Here is a 23,137-nt window from a genome sequence, read left to right as displayed (position 1 = left end):
GGCGTACACCCCGACTGTTACGTAACAGTCAGGTGTTATGTTGAGATTTGCCTGTTCTTCTGAGGTCTTTTAAACAAATGAGATTTATATAAGAAGGAGGAAACAATGGAGTTTGAGACTCACTGTATGTCATTTCCATGTACTGAACTCTTGTTATTTAACAATGCCAAGATAAATTCAATTTTTCATTTGAGGGCACCTTTAAACTGTTGACTTGTTTATAGCTAGCTAGCCACTTTAGTTGTCTTCTTTTTTGGCCGGTTTTCTCGTTTGGAGGAACAGTTTGAAGACTTATATAAAGTTAGACAGAGGCTGCATCCAAAATCACATGCTCTCTTGAGCAAGTACTTATTTTGTATAAGTAATTACTTCACAACCGCTAAAACAGTATGCTCTAGTATGAATGTGTGTAGTATGAATATAATCTGGACATACTGCATTCAGCATATTGTTATTATCATGTGACCTACCAGCGTCAATTGCGTTGCTTTACTGTCATTCACAAAACTTTTCCTGTGGTCTCATGATATAGTAAAGTGTCCCTCGTATGTATACTTCCGGAAGTAATACATTTTACCTACAAGTACTCTGAGTTCGGACATATATCTATTTTGTCACATACTGTTTTTCGCTCAATATATGGTAGGGAAGTATGCAGTTTCGAACTGTCAGCATGTCTACCTGAATAATAACATCTGGTTTAATGGCACAGACATTTGAAGGAAATTCTGTCGCCCCCTTGAGTCCTGGAGTTTGTAAGCGCCACAGTACAATACAATGAGTTTGTACACTGACCAAGTATTTGCATTTGCGTACTCACTAAATATATGTTTCTAGCTTAATCCACATTCAACGTGGTTTTTATCAGCACACTTTAAAATTGATCTAGTGCATTTGTATTGAATAATGGACCAGGCTGGTGTGTACTTACCCTCAGTATGATTTCCGAACATCTCCTCACAGCTGGGGGCAACCTATTCCCCACTCTTTTTTTTCATGAGGACGAGAGAGTGTGTGTGTGTGTTGATGGCCTCCTACAATACATAAAAAAGAAAAAAAAGGAAATAAACGACTTTCTCAGTTAGTTTATTCTGTGTTTGCTCACCCGCATCAACTCAAGATGCGAGTCAAACAAATGGACGCCGTCACCGAGCAGAGGGTCCGTCTTGCTTCCTCATCTCTCCTTCTTTTTCTCTTTATCTGCCTCTCTCTTCATCTATTCCTCTCTTTCACTCCCTCTTGCATGCTTTCATGGCCACGGAAGTTGTAAGTGGCAGCTCAGGTGGAAAAATGTTTTTGGAGTAAAAAATGTATTCAATAAATAGCGGGAGCAGCATGGGGTCGGCCCAAGTGTGCATGAAACGGCAGTTTGGAGATTGGAATAATGGAACGGGAAGGGTGATGGAGCATGAGTGTACATTAAACAGTGGAGCTCCAGACCCGTGACAGCCAGGCATCCGCTGGGAATACAGCCACTAACTATCCTCATATTCTTTCAATTTCAAATAACGGCCTCCACTTTCATCAGGGTGCTTTTTTTTTCTCCCCTTGCCCTCATCTCTTTCACTTTGTTCAATTGTATTGGTGTGAATATTGAGAGAAACCTCGTTGTCATCATGGAATCGGAATGGCTCCGTGCTGCTCTGGGTTATTCATGTTTCATGACCCCTGTTACAGTGTTGTGATGCGCTCAATGTTCTTCGCCATTGTGGAAGAAAAAAACACAGTTGTGAAGTCATTAAGACTGCGAATGCGAACAGCGCGTCGCAACAAAACAAGATCGCACGCATTAAAATCAACGAAGCTCTCTACACTACAAGCGCCCTTTACGATGTGACGTAGGATGCTATTTTCCTTCTTTATTTTTTTGCTGCCTTTTTTTTTAATCTATTCAGCACCACAAATGGATGAAGTGAAACCTCTGGAATACCAATTTAAATAATCTTTTCCTTCTATTCTTTCCTTAGTTATCCACAGTTGGGGCTAACATTACATGTGAAAATGTTTCAGTACTCTAAGAATCTGTGCAATTTTTATATAAAAAATAAAGCAGGATACAAAGGTACTCTGATTAGTCCTTGACTGGATAATGTACTCACCGTGTAAACTTTTTCAAAATAACAGCAACTCAGTCTGGTTAGACTGAAACAACAAAAACTGGCTATACATGAGTTTGATGCAGCACAGCTCCTATTGTTGTTGTTTTGAACAGCTACTCCAGCCACCTCATAATTTTTAATATTATCTGCCTGAAATAAAATGTATTTTATTTACAGATATCACGTATCAACTGATATATGTTAGCTATATATTTAACCCTAGGCTATATAACCCCCCAAATAGCTACACATGTAAATAAAGAGGGTCAAAATGGGCCTGTACTGGATTGGGTACTTTTCTTCAAATAAGAAATTACATGCAAATATTTTTACATTTCATTAATGTTCATTTGTTCACTTCCCATGTACATATAGAATAATAAGTTAAAATCAACATGACAAATTATAACTATACTTGATATATGTGTATTTAGACAAGAAATTTTAATTTGCTGGCAAAACGTTTTCAGATCTCTGTTGACGCATTTCGAGTAGATATTATGCTACTTCCTTCTAACTAAATTTTGAATGTCAAGGAAATAAATATTATAAGACTTAGGGTTACAGTGAGTCCATGGTGACTCAAATACAAATACAAATGCATTTGCAAATACAAATATGCAAATGCAATCTTATAGGATTAGTTCACTTTCAAATATTGTTTTCCTGATAATTTACTCACCCCCATGTCATCCAAGATGTTCATGTCTTTCTTTCAAAAAGAAAAGAAGTTAAGAAATTAAGGTTTTTGATGAAAACATTCCAAGTGTTTCCGCCAAAACCACATTTTTGTATTCTTCAAAAAGCTTACGCTGTATGCCCTACGCCTTGGAAGGCGATCATTTGTTTATATAAAGCATATACATTTACATTTTTTTTTTCGAAAAATCACTAGATAAGACCCTTATTCCTCGTCTGGTATCGTTTAAAGCCCTTTGAAGCTAATTTTGACCATCATTACTTTTCGACTGAAGAAAGAAGGACATAAACATCTTGGATGACATGGGGGTGAGTAAATTATCAGGAAAATTTTATTTGAAAGTGAACTAAACGTTTAAGGCTCACATCACATGTTTCCTGATGAATACCTGAAATATCAAGAAATTAATTGTATTGATAAAATAAATCCTATTCTATGGTTAAATAACATTTGACCATTACTTGGCCTGATTCTGAGAGCGCACACTGGCTCCTTCCTCTGGAACTCAATGAGAGATGCATGTATGTGTGTGTGTGTGTGTGTGTGTGAATCAAAGAAACATTGTGCCACACATCTCTCATTGGTTGCGACACACATGTTCATTTAACACCTTCAAACAGAACAAATCTGCTGTCTGACCCCCTCTCACGTTCTGAATGTTTATGCATAATTGAAAATCATTATGTAAAACATTCAGCATTTTCTAGAGCACCCTTTGTATGTCTCGGGGAAGAAACACTTAGAAAGGCATGAGTCCTTCATTTAATCATCCGTCTTTCTGTGGTCCTCACACTCTGTAATCTGAGTGACACAATAAAGGACATTTAGCCCTTACAAAGCCCTACCAGTCAGAGCGCCTGCCCTGCCTCCTTATCTCTCAAGTGCAGCCATTACTACAGCCTCTTCTTATTGGACACGAGGCGTCGTTTCAAGAGCATAAGTGTGGGATCGTCAGGCATAAAATGCTGCCTTTCCACCTTGCGAATGTCCTATTTACCTTGGAGGGTCAGGAGATGTCACCACCAACCCCCTTTTTCCTTTTCCTCTGAGAGGCAACTTACCTTTAGGATAAACTTACATTTACATTTGCACATTTAGTAGATGTATATATCCAAAGCGACTTACATAGCATTCAAGCTATAGGGTACAACGGCGTGATGTGATTCTCATCAAGCAGTTATCCCATTTGGTTGGAATACGTGGGATATTTTTAAAGGTCCCGTTTTTCGTGGTTTTTTGAAGCTTTGATTGTGTTTATAGTGTGCAATATAACATGTGTTCATGTTTCGCGTGTAAAAAAACACAGTATTTTCCACATAATTTACTTATCTGTATACCGCTGTTTCCACTGTCATAAAAACGGGCTGATAACTTCCTTGTTCTATGAAGTCCCTCCTTCAGAAATACGTAACGAGTTCTGATTGTGCCAGCGGTTCCTGTGTTGTGATTCGACAGCAGTTTAGCGAACCTTGCCCGGAAAGGTCACGCCTCTTACCATAACGTGGAGATGCACGCGCTCAGTGTTATTGTAAACATGTCTTTAATTTTACCCTATCAATTTGAGCCGGAATCAGACCTGGTGATTGGACTGCGGGATGAAAATAACAGCGTTTCGACGACATGGCGACAAACACACTCTACAAACGCAACTCTTGTGTATTCCTGTGGGCGGAGGTTAGTCAAAAAACTGTTTTAGTGACGTCAATAAAGAAGGAAGTAGAGGGATGTATAGTCCAAACTGGCCGTTCGATGTAGGCGACTTCTGTTAAATAAAATATCTCGCTTGGCATTGAACAACAACATTACACACTAACTAAAGTTTGAAACATGGGATCATGAAGAACGGGACCTTTAAAGTGGCACATCTTATCTTATTATTGATAGAGCATTCTCAGTGAAGAATGGTAACTTTGTTTCAACAACAGTGCCTGTCACTTGTGGGGTCCCTCAGGGTTCTGTTGTTGGCCCTATCTTATTTTGGGTGTGATTTTTTTTTTTTTTTTTTTTTTTTTTTTTTGCAAATATGGCTTGTCTTACCATTTGTATGCTGATGATACACAAATGTATCTCCCTTAACTCACTTCTGGCATGTCCGGAGGAGAATAAGAGCTGGATGACTCATAATTTGGTTCATTTAAACCAAATTTATGCTTTTGCCACTTTTTTTAGGCACATGGTCAGACTATTGCCATGAGCAAGTAAAAAATCTAGGTGTTGTGTTTGACCCAGTGCTGAAACGTGTTAAGCAGATTAATGCCATGGTTAAGAGTTGCTTCTTCCAGATTAGGTCTATTGCTCCATTAAATTGAGAAAAGATCTAGAGAAGGTTATTAATGCCTTTGTTCTGTCTCGCCTTGACTATTGTCATGTTTTGTATGTGGGGTCCATTCAGACCACTATATCACGTTTGCAATTAGCTCAGGATGTGGCAGCTCGGCCGCTGGTTGGTGCTAAGAAAAGTCATCATACTGTATCTCTTCTATTTTGGCTTATCTCAGGTGGCTACCAGTGGACTTCAAGATAAAATATAAAATGCTTTAGTATGTTTTTTTTTAAAGCAGTGCATGGGATGTCTCCTGCTTATGTGTATGAGCTTATTGCTATCAAGCACCTAGGTCTTTAAGATCAAATAATAAGTCATTGCTTTCTGTCCCTCAAGCTCATTTAAAGTTAAAAAGGGATCAGGCCTTTGCTGTTGCGGGTCCGAGGCTTTGGGATAGTCGGAATAGTCATAATCTGAATAGTGACTGAATAGTGATATGTATATAAAATCAAATTAGTGCAGAATCAACTTTACACTGTTCCCCACGATTGTGCCAAGAATCAGACAGACTTCCGCATGAATTGTGAAATGTGGAAGTTTAGTTAAGTGCTGTGGCAAGTTTTGTGCCATCTGTTTAGAGAAGAATAAAATCAAATGCACCTTTTAGCCATGTTTTAGCCTACATTAGAAGTTCATGTTCTTTGCAAAAGGGGCAGTTGTGGAATGAGTTCGAGAGTCATACTTGTAACCCGAAGGTCGCGGGTTCGATTCTCAGTACCGGTAGGAAACACCTGAGGTGCCCTTGAGTAAGGCACCTAATCCCCAATCACTCCCTGGGCATCACAGTGAATGGCTGCCCACTGCTCCGGGTGTGTGTGTCCACAGTTTGCAGTGTATGTGTGTTCACTTCTCACTTCACTTAGGGGCAGTCGTGGCCTAATGGATAGAGAGTCGGACTTGTAACCCAAAGGTCATGGGTTCGAGTCTCAGGTCCGGCAGGGATCGTCGGTGAGGGGAGTGAATATCCAGCGCTCTCCCCACCTTCAATACCACGACTGAGATGAGACCCTTGAGCAAGGCACCGTACCCCCAACTTCTCCCTGAGCCCACTGCTCCGCGTGTGTGTTCACGGTGTGTGTGTTCACTGGATGGGTTAAATTCAGAGCACAAATTCCGAGTATGGTTCACCATACTTGGCCACAAGTCACTTCACATTCACAATTCTAATGTGTGTGTACTAACTTGGATGGGTTAAACGCAGAGGACAAATTCTGAGTATGGGTTACCTTACTTGGCCGTCACATCACCTCACCTCTTCACTTCATGTATTCCCTAGGAGTCAAACCCAATCTACTGTTTTAGCTACAGGATCTTCCCCCCATGCCACATTTCAGGGTAGTGCAGCAAATAAAATGCTGAGTTAAAAGAGAGAGAGACAATAGTTACATGATGAATGGGGCCTTCCTGCTCAGAGAAACACAGCAAAGCTATTCAATTTGCCGCATCTGCACCGTTTCAATAATTCATGGCGTTTGGTGGCATTTTAATGTTTTATAAGTAAATTGTGTACTCTTATGGAACATGGAATGGCATTTCATTTGCAGCTGTTGGGTGTTCACTTTATCTTTCATAAACAAGCTAAACACGGATGCTGCCGTAATGTGTTTTTGCACAGCCTGTTAACCCTTCGTTGTGCCTGCCTGCATCAGTCGCCTCGGTGTGTTGTTTCACAAGGAAACGGTTCAAAACCATTTGCGTTCACATCCTTGGTCAGTCTCCACAGATCTTTTGGCATTATCGCGGTGTTGACATCATTTTTGACACGAGGCCACGTTGTGAGCAACTCCATATGAATGCTACAATTAGCCACTACCCCGCATGGTTTTAATAACTTATCATTTTGGACTTGGCTAAAGACTATAAAAAAGCTACCAAGGGTACAACGTCTGCATCTCCGTCTTTGCGTTCCACGATTCCATCATCTGTGTTTGCGTTCAGCTCGGTGACTGATTATCATTACCTTTTCTTGCAAATATCTGGCTCATTATGACTAGCTAGCTGCCAACACGAGCACACCAAGCCCATCTCTCTGGGAGAGGAGGAGAGATAGGCTCAGCCTAGCCTCCTGCATTTGGCTATTAAACACAATGAATGTGCTGCTTTGTTATTAACATCTGTTCATCAGGAATGGAGGCTGGATAATCACCCCTCACACCTTCTGTTTCTACACTCCAACTCCGGCAATCACGACCATCATTTGGCAGCTGGTTGAAGCCACTAATGTCTCTCTTTTCCCTACATTCTCTCATTTCTTTCTCTTTTGCTCATTTCCTACAGCTTGTTTTTCCCCTTCCTAACCCTTTTATCCTGAATTTCTGTTCTCACAGACAGTGTTTACATTTAAAGACTTTCATCAATCTGAATTCAGTTCAATCTGATTGCAGATTTGTAACGTATTATTGACTTGTATGCTGATATCTCATCTGATGTTGCCCCAGGAGCAAGGATGTTTCAATACCTGGAGAAAGCTTCTCATACTGCTAGCTTTACTTGCAAAAGAGAAAATAATTTAAAACAGCCCAACATTGTATATAGTATATCAGGCTAATCCAGAAATGCCTAAAGGTGTGATGTACATACAGTGTATATCCAATAGGATTCAAAGGTTTACATGACAATTATTCTCTATTTAACAGATATTTTGAAAAATATCTATATATATAAAATATATGTGTGTGTGTATATATATATATTGTATCCGCTGGTGTTCTTCTTCTTTTTCTTCTGCTCTGGAAGTCTGTGGTAGCCAATAAAACAGCTTGCGGGAAATTTATGAAATTTGGCACACTGATAAAGGACAGTCTGATCTGTCACCATAGTAAATTTGTAGTCTCTAACTCAATCCCTCTAGCGCCACCAACAGTCCAAACTTGCACTTATATTTATGCTAATAACTTTTGAGCCGTAAGGGCTGGAAACAAAATTATTTTTTTTTTCCTCTGATTCCTTGGCTCAAGATGAACCAATTGCACGTCCGTATTTTCCATAATGAAAATGTTCCTGCCGTTTTGAATTTTCTGAAAAACCTACGTTTTTGAACTTCTCCTAGGCTGTTGCTCCGATTTTCACTAAATTTGAACCAAAAATAGACATAAGGTTCTATCTCCTCAATGCTTTTTCATATTCAGACAAAACTTGTCCATGTCATCACAAGTATGACCTTAGGTTACATGCTGCATTTCAGCGCAGCCCCAAATACTGGTCCGGAGATATGAAAAATTGCCCTTTTTGCTTATAACTTCTAAAAGTGGTCTCGTTAGTTTCAGGGCATCATGCCAAGTCGAATGATTTCCAGTTTCCCCATATCGTCCATTTTGGGCATCGGCCATTTGGAATTTTGTAGTAAAATGCTCTATTTTTCAAACGCATGAGCGTATCATTACGAAACTCGGTATGGGTCATTGGCACGATGCCCTGAAGGATTCTGAGAAGTTTTTGGACCAAATTATTTACATGCTTATAACTTTGGATGTGGTTGACGTGTTTTCACGTATTTTCAGACTCCTGAATCCTTGCCGAGTCCAACGTTACCAAACATGCTAGATTTTGCCTTATTGTCAGTGGAAAATCGAAGACTTAGGTCATTGACTAAGCACTAATGGCCAAATGTCAACGCAATTTTTGATAGTGAGTGGTAAAAAAAAGCAATCAAAGTCAGGTGTAGGTAATTTATGTGTTCATACATATAAATGTCTATAACTCCTAAACAAAATTAGATATGTTCACCAAATTTGACATGCTTATGTATGGGGCACTCTGAGGACACACAAAAAAAGCAGTGGGACTGTGCCACTCGGTGGCACTATAATTGAACAAAACATGAAATTGGCTCTAACTACAATACTGTTGGTCTGATTGACTTCAAAATTGACATGCAGTGTCTTGATCTTTGCTATCATAATCCATTATGACATTGTTGGTCTGCTGCTAGCTTCCTTGTTTGCTTCTGTTGTGATTGGCCCCTTAATTGCTGCTTGCAGCTATATTTATTGTTATTGTTGTTATTATTATTATTATTATTATTATTATCAGATTAAGCTTTTCATTCAGATCAGTTGGATTTTTGCACAAAAAAAGCCATTGGCCTTCTCCGTTCTGTAGTCCTTGACTGCCAAATGTTGCCGCGCTGAACTGAACAACAAACTTATTTGTGACACATTCCCATCTTACAGATCATAATTGTTGTGTTGATGTGATATTTCAATTACTTTTTGGATTGTGTTGAGATTTGAGTGGTACATTCTTTGGCTGTAACATTCTCACACAAACACACACAGTTGGCCTGACTGTAGGTAACTTGTCTTTCTGATGGTGGTAAGCCTTTAGATTTACTGATGGGGTATGTGCGCCTCTCGCTGGGTGGTGGAGCTAAACTTGCTCCGCTGCATCAGCCGCAGATGTTGTGAAGAGCAGAGCAGCTACAAGCATGTGTGCAGCGTTCAGAAATGGAGAGTGATTCCCTCCGAGACACCAGATGACATTCAGGTCAATTTAGCAGTTAAATAAGAGTCTTCTGGGGGAGGCTTGTTAGAGTTGTTTCTGAAGTACCATTCGCAGCGTTTCTCAGTGCAGTTTTGATACCAGCTAGAGCAGCAGTGAGTAACCACACTCAAGATTGAGTCATCATGGGTTTGTAAATGTTTCAATAATGTTTCTGAGCTGCTTTAATCAATTAATCTGAGATGGAACATACTGGCCCAGTGTGTTGTGTGTAAGTCTTTCCGTGCATGTCTGTGGCTGTTTTGTATGGAAGCTTGTTTCCGCCATAAAAAAATAAAAATAAATAAATAAATAATGGTGGGTTATAAGGTCAGAATTGTGAGATATAAACTCGCAATTGGATGCTATAATGTCCAATTGTGAGGGGAAAAGACTGATGTTTTTTCCTCAGAATTGCGAGATTATATCCCTCAATTCTGACTTCATAAAATGCAATTGCGAATTTAAATCTCGCAATTCTGAGAAAAAAAGTCAGAGTTGTGATGTGATAAAAAGTCGCAATTTTGATTTTAAACTCATAAATGGTAGTAGCGGCTCTGATACTGTATAACAAGGCAGGCAATTACAGAGTTTGGAAGCAGCAAATGCACAAATCCCTCTTTGTTTTGGCCAGAGGAGAACTGGCCCCCTGACTGAGCCTGGTTTCTCCCAAGGTATTTTTTTTTTCTTCTCCATTTTAACACCTGTTTGCCACCTGATGTCACCTATTGGAGTTTGGGTTCCTTGCCACCGTCGCCTTTGGCTTGCTTAGTTGGGGACACTTGACATTTGATATTCAACAGTGTTTTGATCTGCCTGCATTGACAGCTGAACTGAGCTGGATGATGACATCACTGTTTTACTCCAGTGCTGATATAGATAAACTAAATTAATAACTATTGATCCTTACAACAGAATGAATCACTACTGAATTTACTTAAGCTGGACAATAACACTATTCTCTTTAAGAGCTGCTGTGCAGCCAAAATTATATACCAGTTACTGTAAAGCTGCTTTGACATTTACAATCTGCATTGTAAAAAGCACTATATAAATAAGGTGACTTGACTTGACTTTATTAGCCTTTAACTAGTGAATCTCAACGTTTTTTAAGACTGATACTCAGTTAGATCTGATAGATAGCACGACGTAAGACCATTCAAACACTTCAAAAAAATCAAAATCAATCATTCACATTGACATATATGAATATGGTTGGACATGAAACCAAAGTAATATCATGTTTTTATAATTTGATACAACACAATTTATGTTTGTCAAGATCTTAAAAAAAAAAATCTTGTTTAAGTGAAGTTAATAAACGTAATTTCGGGAGGACTACGCCCATCTAATCTTCCAATTAATACCAAGGTATAAAACCAGCATCTTACCTCTTCCTGTTGTTAGTTCTTTCGGCATCCCTCCTTCTCCCCTTCTCCTCCTTTTTGTACTATTTTTGCCTGTTATAGGGGGGCAATCGGAGCTCGAGTAGAATATCCTTTCCGAGCCCCTCTATAACAGACAGCAAGCCAAATCTATTTACCACTTACGCTAAGATTATATGGGCACATGAAGTCGTGAAACTTAATTTGGTATATTAATATAATGTCAAATAGTAATAGAGTAATAAAAACTAAAGTGAAAACTGTAAAGTTGTTATATATTACTACAATTTAAAATAGCTATTTTCTATTTGATTATATTTTAAACTGTCATTTATTCCTGTGATCAAACCTGAATTTTCAGCATCATTCTCCAGTCTTCAGTGTCACATGATTCTTCAGAAATCATTCTAATATGCTGATTTGTGTTGCAAACATGCACAAAGACGAACATGGTATACCAGCACAATATATAGTCTTTATTTGCAAAACTAGCAGATTGCAGGAGAAGAGCAACTTAAAATAGGGAGTATAAATACTAGATGCAAAGTAAAATAGATGAATAATAGGTGAACATAATTAAACAATCAGTTAGTAACCATATAAACTAAAAAACTAACTAATGGGAACAATGGGAATAGGAACTATACACATAAACTATAGGTACATTTACATGACAATGATGTACTAAAAATGGAAAAGTATTTCTTTGCATTTTTTATATATATATATATATATATATATATATATATATATATATATATATATATATATATATATATATATATATATATATATATATGACAGTGTTGTCAAAATGATCCCCTGTAACAATGTTCATGTTGAGGGAAAGAGGAGTTGGGACCCGCAAACGACGGATGGGTAACACTTTAGTATAGGGAACATGTATTAACTACGACTTTTCCATCAATAAACTCCTAATTTACTGCTTATTAATAGTTAGTAAGGTGGTTGTTAAGTTTAGGTATTGGGTAGGATTAAGAATGTAGAATAAGGTAATTCAGAATAAGGCATTAAAATGTGTTTAATAAGTACTAATAAATAATATTCTAGTAATATGCATGCAAATAAGCAACTAGTTAAAATACCCTAAAATAAAGTGTTACCGATGACGGTAAACTAAAACAAAATGGCAACATCAAGTCCAGGCTTGGTTATCTCTCATCTTCCACTGTCGTCACTCCTCCTTTTTTCCATCCAGAGCTCTTCCGTGGGACTCGAGCCCAGTATGTGGTACGCAGGTGATGCTCATTAACACTCACACCACTGGTCTGGCTCCGTTCCCACGGCTCTCAGCCCCACCCTTATTGTCACATTCCCATTTACACAGATCCACGAAAATAATAAAACATTCTGTAATATGCATTCCAGGCCAGTAGTTGGCGATGCCACTTTGTAAAGAAACTACATGCCTATAGACTGAACATGTAATATGCATGTGCAAGACGTCACTGTTTTCACAAATTTGCGTTTTTGTAGTTTACACCGAGACATTAATGGTATTGTTTACAAAAATTTGAACTTGGAAACCCGTTTTCAAAAGTTAGCATTTTCAGGCCCCCAAAAGGCAGTTGTCATGTCAATGAACGGCCAAAACACAAAAAGTTTTTAGTTGAAAACTGTAGTCATAAATTAACATAATCATGCAATTTCTTATTATTATCAGTGTTAAAAAAAGTTGCATTTGAGTTAATTTGTAACTAATTTCTTTAAGACAAAATATATTACTGACCCCAAGCTTTGGAATGGTAGTGTACATATAAAATTATAAATACATTATATATAACTTGTCCGTTTTTTTCCCCCAGACATTAATTTGCGTATTTCGTCTTTTTGATGACTTTACTATTATTCTAAAATGTGGACAACAATAATAATAACTGGTTGTGTAACACACAGTTTCATGTGGCCTATAGTTTTTTTTTCAAAAACATGCAATCCGTGTTGTGTGCTCATGCTCATGCCAGTGCTAGCAGATCGTGGGCAGGTCTGAGTATCGCCCAGCGTCAGCTCCGGCCGGGCTGCTTGGCGTTCTGCTCCTCCTTCTGTCATACACAGGAAGAGCTTGACTCCAGCATCTGTGTCTCCGTTCGTTATGTCTAAATCAGCACTCTGAGCTCTGACAGAGGACTGGAACAGAACATAACGTCTTCTCCCTTTGTGAGGGGCCATGGCAGCCCAGCACCCCTACGAGTCGGGGAGCGAGAGAGGAAGCCGTTCTCTTGAGGACGTCTTCAAGCGGCTGTCAGATCCTTCCTCCACCGTTCGGAAAACCTGTGCCATGCACCATGCTGATTTGTCACTCAAAATGGCTGACATGGCTTCTGTTATTGTATGAAAGGTTGTTCTTTTTTGACTGTTTATTTTTTGCTGGTTTTACTTTGCACCAGACTTGCAGAGAAAGGCAAAGAGTGCATGAATCTCACGGGTGACCATATGCAGGATGACTGCAGCATTTTACCATATGTTCATGGCATACATGGCATGTGGGGGGCTGGGGAAGTGCTGCATGATGGAATATGAGGTGTATTAGTGTGTTTTAACTGTATATACTCGCTTAAAAACTGCCTTGTGTTGTGACACAAGCATGTTTGTACTTAGGATATGTTAGCATTTAATCCAGATCTTTTTCTCAACATTTTGGCCTTCTGTTCACACTTTTGACTTATTTTTTCTCAGAATTGTGAGTTCCTTCAGCTAATAATAGCATTTAATAGGCAAAAGGAATATGATTATTATTTATGCTATCCTAGCCTTGCATGCATAAAAGAATGTGTTTGCACATTGTATGAATATGTGTGTATATATGTCTTCCCCCGTTGTTTGTTTGTGTTCCTTTTTCTAATTGAAAAATGTTGACTCAGATTGTCTCCATCTGTTTTGTGAAAAGCAGCGTGACCACAAATAATTATGACCTTTTGGAAAATTATTCATTGGCACTGAGGAGCTAGAACTGAATAGCAATATACTTATACTTCAAAAGTTTGACAGATGTATCCAGTTACAGCAAATGAGGCTACAGCTATAAATACTGTTTGTACGTGAATAGGTCAGTGAAAAATTCAACATAAAATCACTATTTTCTAAACAGACAGAAAACAGAACTGAGTTTTGTTTTGTTTTTTTATTCCAGTTGTGTTAGCTTATATTCCAGGGGCTATAATAGACCAAAGTGGCTTTTGGATATTCACATTAAAAATTATTAATCATTCTATTCTAGAAAAATGGACCTGAATTATTGATGACATCATCATGCACTCATGGGAGTGACCAAGTTTTTGTCCAATACATTGCTCTATAGAATGAAGCCAGATTCACAGAACACTCTTAAGAACCAAGTTCTTCATAACTACTGTTTTATTCTTATTTCCTAATGTTAAGAATATATTGTACTTCCAAAAACATTTCTTAAGAATGTTATTGTCTTTTTTTCTTAAAGACATTTCTTAAATTGTGGAATTTCAAGTTTTGGTGAGCTATCCCTATAAAGAAGCGCTCAAGAATTTTCTTGAGAAGAAACTTGTTTGGTGTTATATGATTGCATGGCAGTTCTTTCCAGAGACTGGCAAGACTTCAAAAAACTTCAAAAACACCACATAGACATATAACAACGTTCAAAACTTGATTTTCACCACAGGGGGTCTTTAAAGAATTAGTTCACTTCTGAATTAAAATTTCATAATAATTTACTCACCCCCATGTCATCCAAGATGTTTACGTCTTTCTTTGTTTTTGAGGAAAACATTCCAGGATTTTTCTGCATGGACTTCAGTGGGGTTCAAGGGGTTGAAGGTCCAAATTGCAGTTTCAGTACAGCTTCAAACAGCTCTAAACGATCCAGACGAGCATTTGTGGTTAAAAAGTATATAGAATTTTATTTATTTTTAGAAAATGACCAATTGTTTCACTAGATAAGACCCTTATTCCCCATCTAGAGCCCTTTGAAGCTGCACTGAAACTGCAATTTGGACCTTCAACCACTATACGAAGAAAAATCCTGGAATGTTTTCCTCCATTTTCTAAAAATAAATAAAACTGTATATACTTTTTAACCACAAATGCTCATTTTGCACTGCTTGTCTGGATCGTGTAGAGCCGTTTGAAGCTGTACTGAAATTGCAATTTGGACCTTCATCCCGTTGAACCCCAGTGAAGCCCACTATATGGAGAAAAATCCTGGAATGTTTTCCTCAAAACCTTTATTTCTTTTCGACTGAAGGAAGAAAGACTTGAACATCTTGGATGACTTGGGGTGAGTAAATTATCAGAAAATTTTAATTCTGAAGTGAACTAATCCTTTAAAGGTCCCGTTTTTCGTGGTTTTTTGAAGCTTTGATTGTGTTTATAGTGTGCAATATAACATGTGTTCATGTTTCGCGTGTAAAAAAACACAGTATTTTTCACATAATTTACTTATCTGTATACCGCTGTTTCCACTGTCATAAAAACGGGCTGATGACTTCCTTGTTCTATGAAGTCCCTCCTTCAGAAATACGTAACGAGTTCTGATTGTGCCAGCGGTTCCTGTGTTGTGATTCGACAGCAGTTTAGCGCATCTTGCCCGGAAAGGTCACGCCTCTTACCATAACGTGGAGATGCACGCGCTCAGTGTTATTGTAAACATGTCTTTAATTTTACCCTATCAATTTGAGCCGGAATCAGACCCGGTGATTGGACTGCGGGATGAAAATAACAGCGTTTCGACGACATGGCGACAAACACACTCTACAAACGCAACTCTTGTGTATTCCTGTGGGCGGAGGTTAGTCAAAAAACTGTTTTAGTGACGTCATTAAAGAAGGAAGTAGAGGGATGTAGTCCAAACTGGCCGTTCGATGTAGGCGACTTCTGTTAAATAAAATATCTCGCTTGGCATTGAACTTTGAGCTTTAAAATTTTACAGATTTTATTTATACTCTAACAACAACATTACACACTAACTAAAGTTTGAAACATGGGATCACGAAGAACGGGACCTTTAAGAATTATCCATGAATTGCACTTAGGTACATTCTTATGAACTTCTTAGAATTTGTCTTAATGAATGTCTTAACTTCTTTCTTAAGAAGAATTTCATGAATTCCGGCTTCTGATTCTGATTCTTATAATCATGTTCCAGCGGAACCTGCCAAGCAACTGTCTTTGAGATGAATGGGAATGCTAACAGGTAGCATCATCCAGATATTACAGACCTCAATATCTATCACTGACTAGCAAGTAGCAAATTATGGTTCATGGGTAAATGGAGGTAAATTAAGTCTGTTTTGCTTTCTACAAAAGAAAACTAGAAAGAAAACTGTGGTTGCTTTGGAACATAAAAGAGCATTAAAATCTGCATAAAATTGCAGTGTACAGCAACATTTTAACATCCTCTGTAAGTTGATTTCCACACTACTCTGCATTTCCATAAACAAGTCACTAGTATTTGACTTTTCCCTCCAAATGACCGTTCTTCTTTTGACATGCTTCACAAGCTTCGAATTTTCCCTCCACTTGTCCAGGCTGCAAATTAGATTGTTTAAAAGTCATTCTGCCCACCTTAATTGACATCGTTTCCCTCACATCTTGACCTAACTGCCCATGGCAATGTTCATTACCCCCGTTTCCCTCGCGTTCGCTCGCAGCCACCGCATTTCACATGTATTCACCTCACATCTCCCGTGAGTAGCACTCGAGAGAGGGAAAACCTCTCCATTACTACTACATCTCATCTCATCACAGGCTTAATGGACAGCATTCAGCATTTCACTTCATTCTTTTTTCCATAACATCAACATTTGCCTGCTTGATATGGTTGCTAAAATATAAAAATAAAGAAAACAAAGGCAGATGGTTCAATTTGCCTGTAGTGCTGCACTGAGGTGTTAAAGCAATGCCCTTATGTGTTTGGCTCCCAGTACCAAGAGGAAACACGGGCAAAGCCGTAAACACATACACAGCCGGCCCTAGTACAGTGTCACATGGATAAACAGGGCCAGATGAGAGAGATGGATAACAGGGACCAGATAGATTTACCTCAGGCACTGCAGTGGCCTGCTAAACTCAGGGGGGGTCCTAAAAGAGAGTGTCCTGTCTTCGTCCAACCTGAGAACAGCAAGGGGCTAAACATGTTCCACCTCAACGGTTCCTGCGTGCTAAGAGAGCCATTAGAGTCAAGACACAAGCGCACGCTAAAGAGAAAAGAGACAGGACCTCGGGCTGGCAGTGGTACAAGCCCGTACTCGCCCAGAGCACCATGAGCGAGAAAGACGTTGAGACTAAGAGACTTTTGTGGCCTGCTTGAGTTGACCCCACCAGGGGAGACCGCATAACAGGGGGGCTGGAAGTCCAGTCCATGCCATCAAAGAGAATGAGAGAAAATGAATACCTCAGCCAAGAACATACTTACACACACACACAGATACGTTACATTTTAACACACATGTTGAATGAATGTTACTGTGTGTTTGTCCATGAGCGATGGCTTCCTCTTCTCAGGGATTCAGCATGGGGCCAAATTCCGTTGTCTGTTTGAATTTGATAGATGACTCCTTCTAAACAGGAAACAGGAAATAAAGCACAGCGCAGTCAGACCAATCATACCAAACATGTTATTGCTCTTGGAATATATACGGATGCACTTTCCATTTTGAAAAGGATTATTTCTTTATTTTATTTAGCAAGATCAAATTAAAAATTTTACAAATAATGTTTGTTTGTTTTTTCTAGGAGTTTAAGAGTTTGATTTATTGTCTTGATTATCTCAAGCTAAATTAATTAGTTGAGTTCATATATAACGGTATTCAGAAAGGTAACAGGGTTGGCAGTGCAACAGGCTTGACAGTTTTACAGTTAATATAGGCAATACCAGCCTTGTCATGACTCTACAAGTTATTATAAAGAGATTTTAATATGAATTGATATACTGAAATTAAAATGTTTCAATAAATAGTTATTAGTTAAGTAACACTTTATTTTACAGTGTCCTGTAAATGTCACAGATACTTAGTATAGTAATAACAGTAAATTATGCATAATTGCAAGCAACTTAAACCAAACTCTAACCCTACAGTAAGTATTACTCAGTACAAGATAAAGCAAGGACAGCATTCCACCTTTCAGTTTTCTTACAATACTGGACACTTTTTTCATGTATGTTTCATGCTAATTTTATTTAAAATAAACACCTCCCTGAGGCTTAACACACATTATCTGTTATAGCTAACACTGCAACAAATGTGTTCAGGTAACAGGGTTAACAGTTTTACAGTACAGTTCAGTTATCCATTATAATACTTGTTTTTAAGATCATGAAACAAGTTTTCAGTAATCGATTCTTAAGGTAACAGGGTTGAAAAGATAGATTGTTAAGGTAACAGGGTTGACAAGGTAGATTCCTAAGGTAACAGGGATGACAATATAGATTCTTAAGGTAACAGGGTTGACAAGATAGATTCTTAAGGAAGCAGGGTTGACAAGATAGATTCTTAAGGAAGCAGGGTTGACAAGCTAGATTCCTAAGGTAACAGGGATGACAATATAGATTCTTAAGGTAACAGGGTTTACAAGATAGATTCTTAAGGTAACAGGATTGACAAGATAGATTCTCAAGGAAGCAGTGTTGACAAGCTAGATTCCTAAGAAAACAGGGATGACAATATAGATTCTTAAGGTAACAGGATTGACAAGATATATTCTTAAAGGTCCTGTTCTTCATGATCCCATGTTTCAAACTTTAGTTAGTGTGTAATGTTGTTGTTAGAGTATAAATAAAATCTGTAAAATTTTAAAGCTCAAAGTTCAATGCCAAGCGAGATATTTTATTTAACAGAAGTTGCCTACATCAAACGGCCAGTTTGGACTACATCCCTCTACTTCCTTCTTTAATGACGTCACTAAAACCTTCGCCCACAGGAATACATAAAAAGGGGGCGTGGTCTTGTTGCGCTCCCACGGAGAAGAGCAAGAGTTGCGTTTGTAGAGTGTGTTTGTCGCCATGTCGTCGAAACGCTGTTATTTTCATCCCGCAGTCCAATCACCTTTGTTTGGCCTTCCCAGGGACGCTGTACTTAGAGATCAATGGTTACAATTTATGTTTAACTCGGTTCCCGAAAATTATAATCCACATGTAAAACTATGTGCAGCACATGTTTACAATAACACTGAGCGTATGCATCTCCACGTTATGGTAAGAGGCGTGACCTTTCCGGGCAAGATGCGCTAAGCTGCTGTCGAATCACAACACAGGAACCGCTGGCACAATCAGAACTCGTTACGTATTTCTGAAGGAGGGATTTCATAGAACAAGGAAGTCATCAGCCCGTTTTTATGACAGTGGAAACAGCGGTATACAGATAAGTAAATTATGTGAAAAATACTGTTTTTTTTTACACGCAAAACATGAACACATGTTATATTGCACACTATAAACACAATCAAAGCTTCAAAAAAACACCTTTAAGGAAGCAGGGTTGACAAGCGAGATTCCTAAGGTAACAGGGATGACAATATAGATTATTAAGGTAACAGGATTGACAAGATAGATTCTTAAGGAAGCAGGGTTGACAAGCTAGATTCCTAAGGTAACAGGGATGACAATATAGATTATTAAGGTAACAGGATTGACAAGATAGATTCTTAAGGAAGCCGGGTTGACAAGCTAGATTCCTAAGGTAACAGGGATGACAATATAGATTCTTAAGGTAACAGGGTTTACAAGATAGATTCTCAAGGAAGCAGGGTTGACAAGATAGATTCTCTAGGTAACAGGATTGACAAGATAGATTCTTAAGGAAGCAGGGTTGACAAGATAGATTCTTAAGGTAACAGGGATGGCAATACAGATTCTTAAGGTAACAGGATTGACAGTTTAAGCTGTGAACTCACTGACTCATAAATGTTCACAGGAAGCCAAAGCAGTTCACTGGAAAAGTAAGGGGAAACAAATGGTAGAAAACGAGTTGCTCTCGCTAGAGACACTGTCCTGAATGTGATGCTGCAGTGTTGACCTGCCAAAGGTCAGCTTCAAAAACACACACACATAAAAAAAAAAATTAAAAAAAAAAAAACTCCTAAGCACAAAGAATTCCCTGATTCTGTCTTGTTGACTTTAACACACAGCGGCCCCTGGCTCCTGAACTCCCTGTCCTTGAGGAGTCCACCAATGTTTCTTGAGTGAAGTTCTCTCAGCAGGTGGAACTTCAAACAGGTCTCAGACCAGGGCCACCTCTGAAGGCTGGCCAGGGATAGGATGTCTGCAGTGGGTGCTGTCCTCAGTTTGACCTGCTGGAAAAAAGCAGGCTTGTTCCACGCAATTGCAGCTCCCTATGTTAAAATAACACCATAACGTCCGGGAGGGTGCGGTCTGAACTGCTGCCCCCCCACACACAAATGCCCCGCTTCATTGGCTCCTGCCTTTGAAAGAGAAATGCTTGAGCTGCAACCGAATGTGTCGGAACATATGTAGACCAGGCCAATGTGTGAAAGTTATGTTTGTGACGTCAAAGGGGTGAGACAGTGAAAGTGAACCATGTGTCTTTGATCTTAAAGGTGGTGGACTATTAAATTTAGTTCACTGTTTTTGCATAAATACATCCATGTCCATGTCTCAGATGACAAATATCTATGACATTTCTTTGGTAGTCAATGAATTTACTTCAAGGAATGCAAATATATACATATATATAAATGACCATCTTAAAAAAGCCCATCTGTCTTTTGGGGGTCTCTGATTCATGACCCAAACTTGACCCTCTTTCTCTGACAGAGTCATCAGTTTGAAAACATCCTGCAGTGGGGATGGCTGTTCATTGCCTGAAACATGCTCTGCAACAAGGCTTTCCATCTCATTGGCTCAATTTCAAAAGGCCCAGCGGAATGCAAAACATGTTTCAAATGTGCTGAGCAGACCATTCCAGACAGAACAGTCTTGACTACTCACTAAGTCATCATTGGAGCTTCTGGAATGTGCGACTGGATTGAAAATGTGATCATAATTACAGTAACAAATTAAAGAATGGCAGAATGGATTTAAGAGGTAGCTGACTCAAAAATGAAAATTCTGTCATCATTTACTTATCCTCATGTCATTCCACACCTGTATGCATTTCTTTCCTCTAATGTAATGTCCACATGAACATGGGTATTTTCAAAAACACAGCTTTTTCTATGTGGTTTGGCAATTTATCCACACACAAACATAGCATCCAGTCACTGAAATGCCAGGATGAAGATTTTTTTGAAACTCCGGTTACTGTGTTGTTGTGTAGACAAGGAGATTTTGGCTTGTGATGTTCGGAACCGGAACCGGAACCAGGCTTCCAGGCTGTCATGGCTTTACCGTTAGGGTTATATCGCCACCTGTGGCTTTGGCATGCTCTTGGCAGTGTGGACGTGATTTTTTTTTTAAAAAGGAAGGAAACTCTGTTTTTAAAAATGGTCATGTCCTAGATCAGAGGTGACCCCAAAATATGATGAAATCTTAATGAGAGGGACCCCTTTATTAAAATATCATTTAACTGTGATAAATTGATCATTTAAATTTGTTTAAATTGATTTTTTTTTTTTTTTTCAACTAAAAATGAATCTTATGGATAAACATACATTTAATTTATGAAGTTAACCACTTATATTAGAATTATTTGTCTTTATTTATTTATTTTTTATTAATTTTTATTTTTATTTTTTGTCACTAATCATGATTAATCGTGATTTCTGACCAGCCTTTAGGAAGCAAAATAAAACAGTAATAATAAACAATTCTGGAAATGAGTTATAAATCACTGTTAAAAATATACAGCCACAAATGTTTGTAAAACTTTTTTTTTTTTTTTTTTTTTTTTTTTTTTTTTTGCAGATCCCCAAGCATCCCCTTGTGGACCTCACTTTGAAAACCACTGTTGTAGACCATCCCAAGGTAACTGCTCCATCTGATTTGCTAACTGATAACTGGTCTAGTATTTTAGATTTGATGGTTCACTGGCACTTTATAAGAATAAGCAGAAGGATTTCTCCATTGGCTTAAATTTTGAAGCCTAAATACAAAATACTCTAGAAGTTAAAAGTTAAAACGTAGGCTATAAACAAACTACACTTTCACATGACTTAAGCGTTACCATCACTAAGCTTCCGACACCTCTTTCATTCTTTTTTTTTAATTTATTTTTAACCTGAAATTTTGAGTTGGAATAGTTTGCAGGAGTGCGATCATAAACACAATAAGTCTGTAAAAGCAGTAGACTAGCGTAGATGAGTTTACCTGCTCAGCTGATGACGTTTAATGACATCCTCTGTAGTACCATTTAGCCACTTGTTAGCAAGCCTTTTACAAGACAAGTAAAGCTTTAAAAAAATCACTAGGTGGTTTTACAGATGTACTTCATACCGTAGAATAAAACATGGAAATATATTTTGCTAACCACAGACCTTATTTCAGGCATTTAACCAAAAACACATAAAACAAAATCCATTGACTTCAGGAAGATGGAACCTGAAGTGCTAAATGTTAACTTTGTTTCCAGGCTCTGGCCTACAAAAATGCATCGTTCCTGCAGCATTTTTGCGACTTCATTGTCATTCATTTCAAATGATGTTATGTCCAAAAACTCAACTATATTGAAAGCGCAGATGATACTTTTAATATGTACTGCAAACTGTGTATTTTCAGTGTACAGTACAGTTGTATATAATCTATCAAAGCTGTGTTTGGTGTATTGCTATGATGAAGAAAACTCCATTAAACATTGTCTAATTTCCTTCTAATTCAGCCAGATTGTGTGCGTATTTTAGGGCACAAAAAATCCATTTAAAAGTGTGCTGATATCAAAGGCCTTGTACAAACGTTCTCATCAAAGCAGCCAGACAAAGAGAAAAAAACTCTGGCGTCCTGACTGTGATAGTGCGTTTCATCAATACAGCAAAAGAGGACGCACACACTCATACATGCATGTTCTTTATGTTAGCAAATTGCATATTTTCTTGGAAAAAGGAATATGAAGAGAGATAATGACTGTGAAGAATAAAGACACAATAAAAGGCCATTTCATTGTGATCGACAAGGAACCCATTTGAGATGATGCAGTGAGGAAACGAGGAAAGGGAGTGAATGCTATTTGATCTGATGCTGATTATCCAGCAATTTGAATTGGTGATATGA

At 38.3% G+C, this 23,137-nt stretch overlaps 1 long non-coding RNA gene across 2 annotated transcripts in view; it reads left to right on the top strand.

Moving 5' to 3' along the window:
• Positions 1-21,898, top strand: part of LOC125258432 — a 57,154-nt gene extending 35,256 nt beyond the window's left edge. For both annotated transcript variants that reach the window (XR_007182616.1, XR_007182617.1), the window contains exon 3: positions 21,839-21,898. This is a non-coding gene — a long non-coding RNA (uncharacterized LOC125258432). The remainder of the gene's footprint in view (positions 1-21,838) is intronic.
• The last annotated feature ends 1,239 nt before the right edge of the window (positions 21,899-23,137 follow it).

Source organism: Megalobrama amblycephala, linkage group LG22, assembly GCF_018812025.1.
Source record: "Megalobrama amblycephala isolate DHTTF-2021 linkage group LG22, ASM1881202v1, whole genome shotgun sequence".
Classification (NCBI taxonomy): Eukaryota; Metazoa; Chordata; class Actinopteri; order Cypriniformes; family Xenocyprididae; genus Megalobrama; species Megalobrama amblycephala.
Note: the sequence above shows the minus strand (reverse complement) of the source record. Positions and strands in the feature narration are given on the sequence as shown.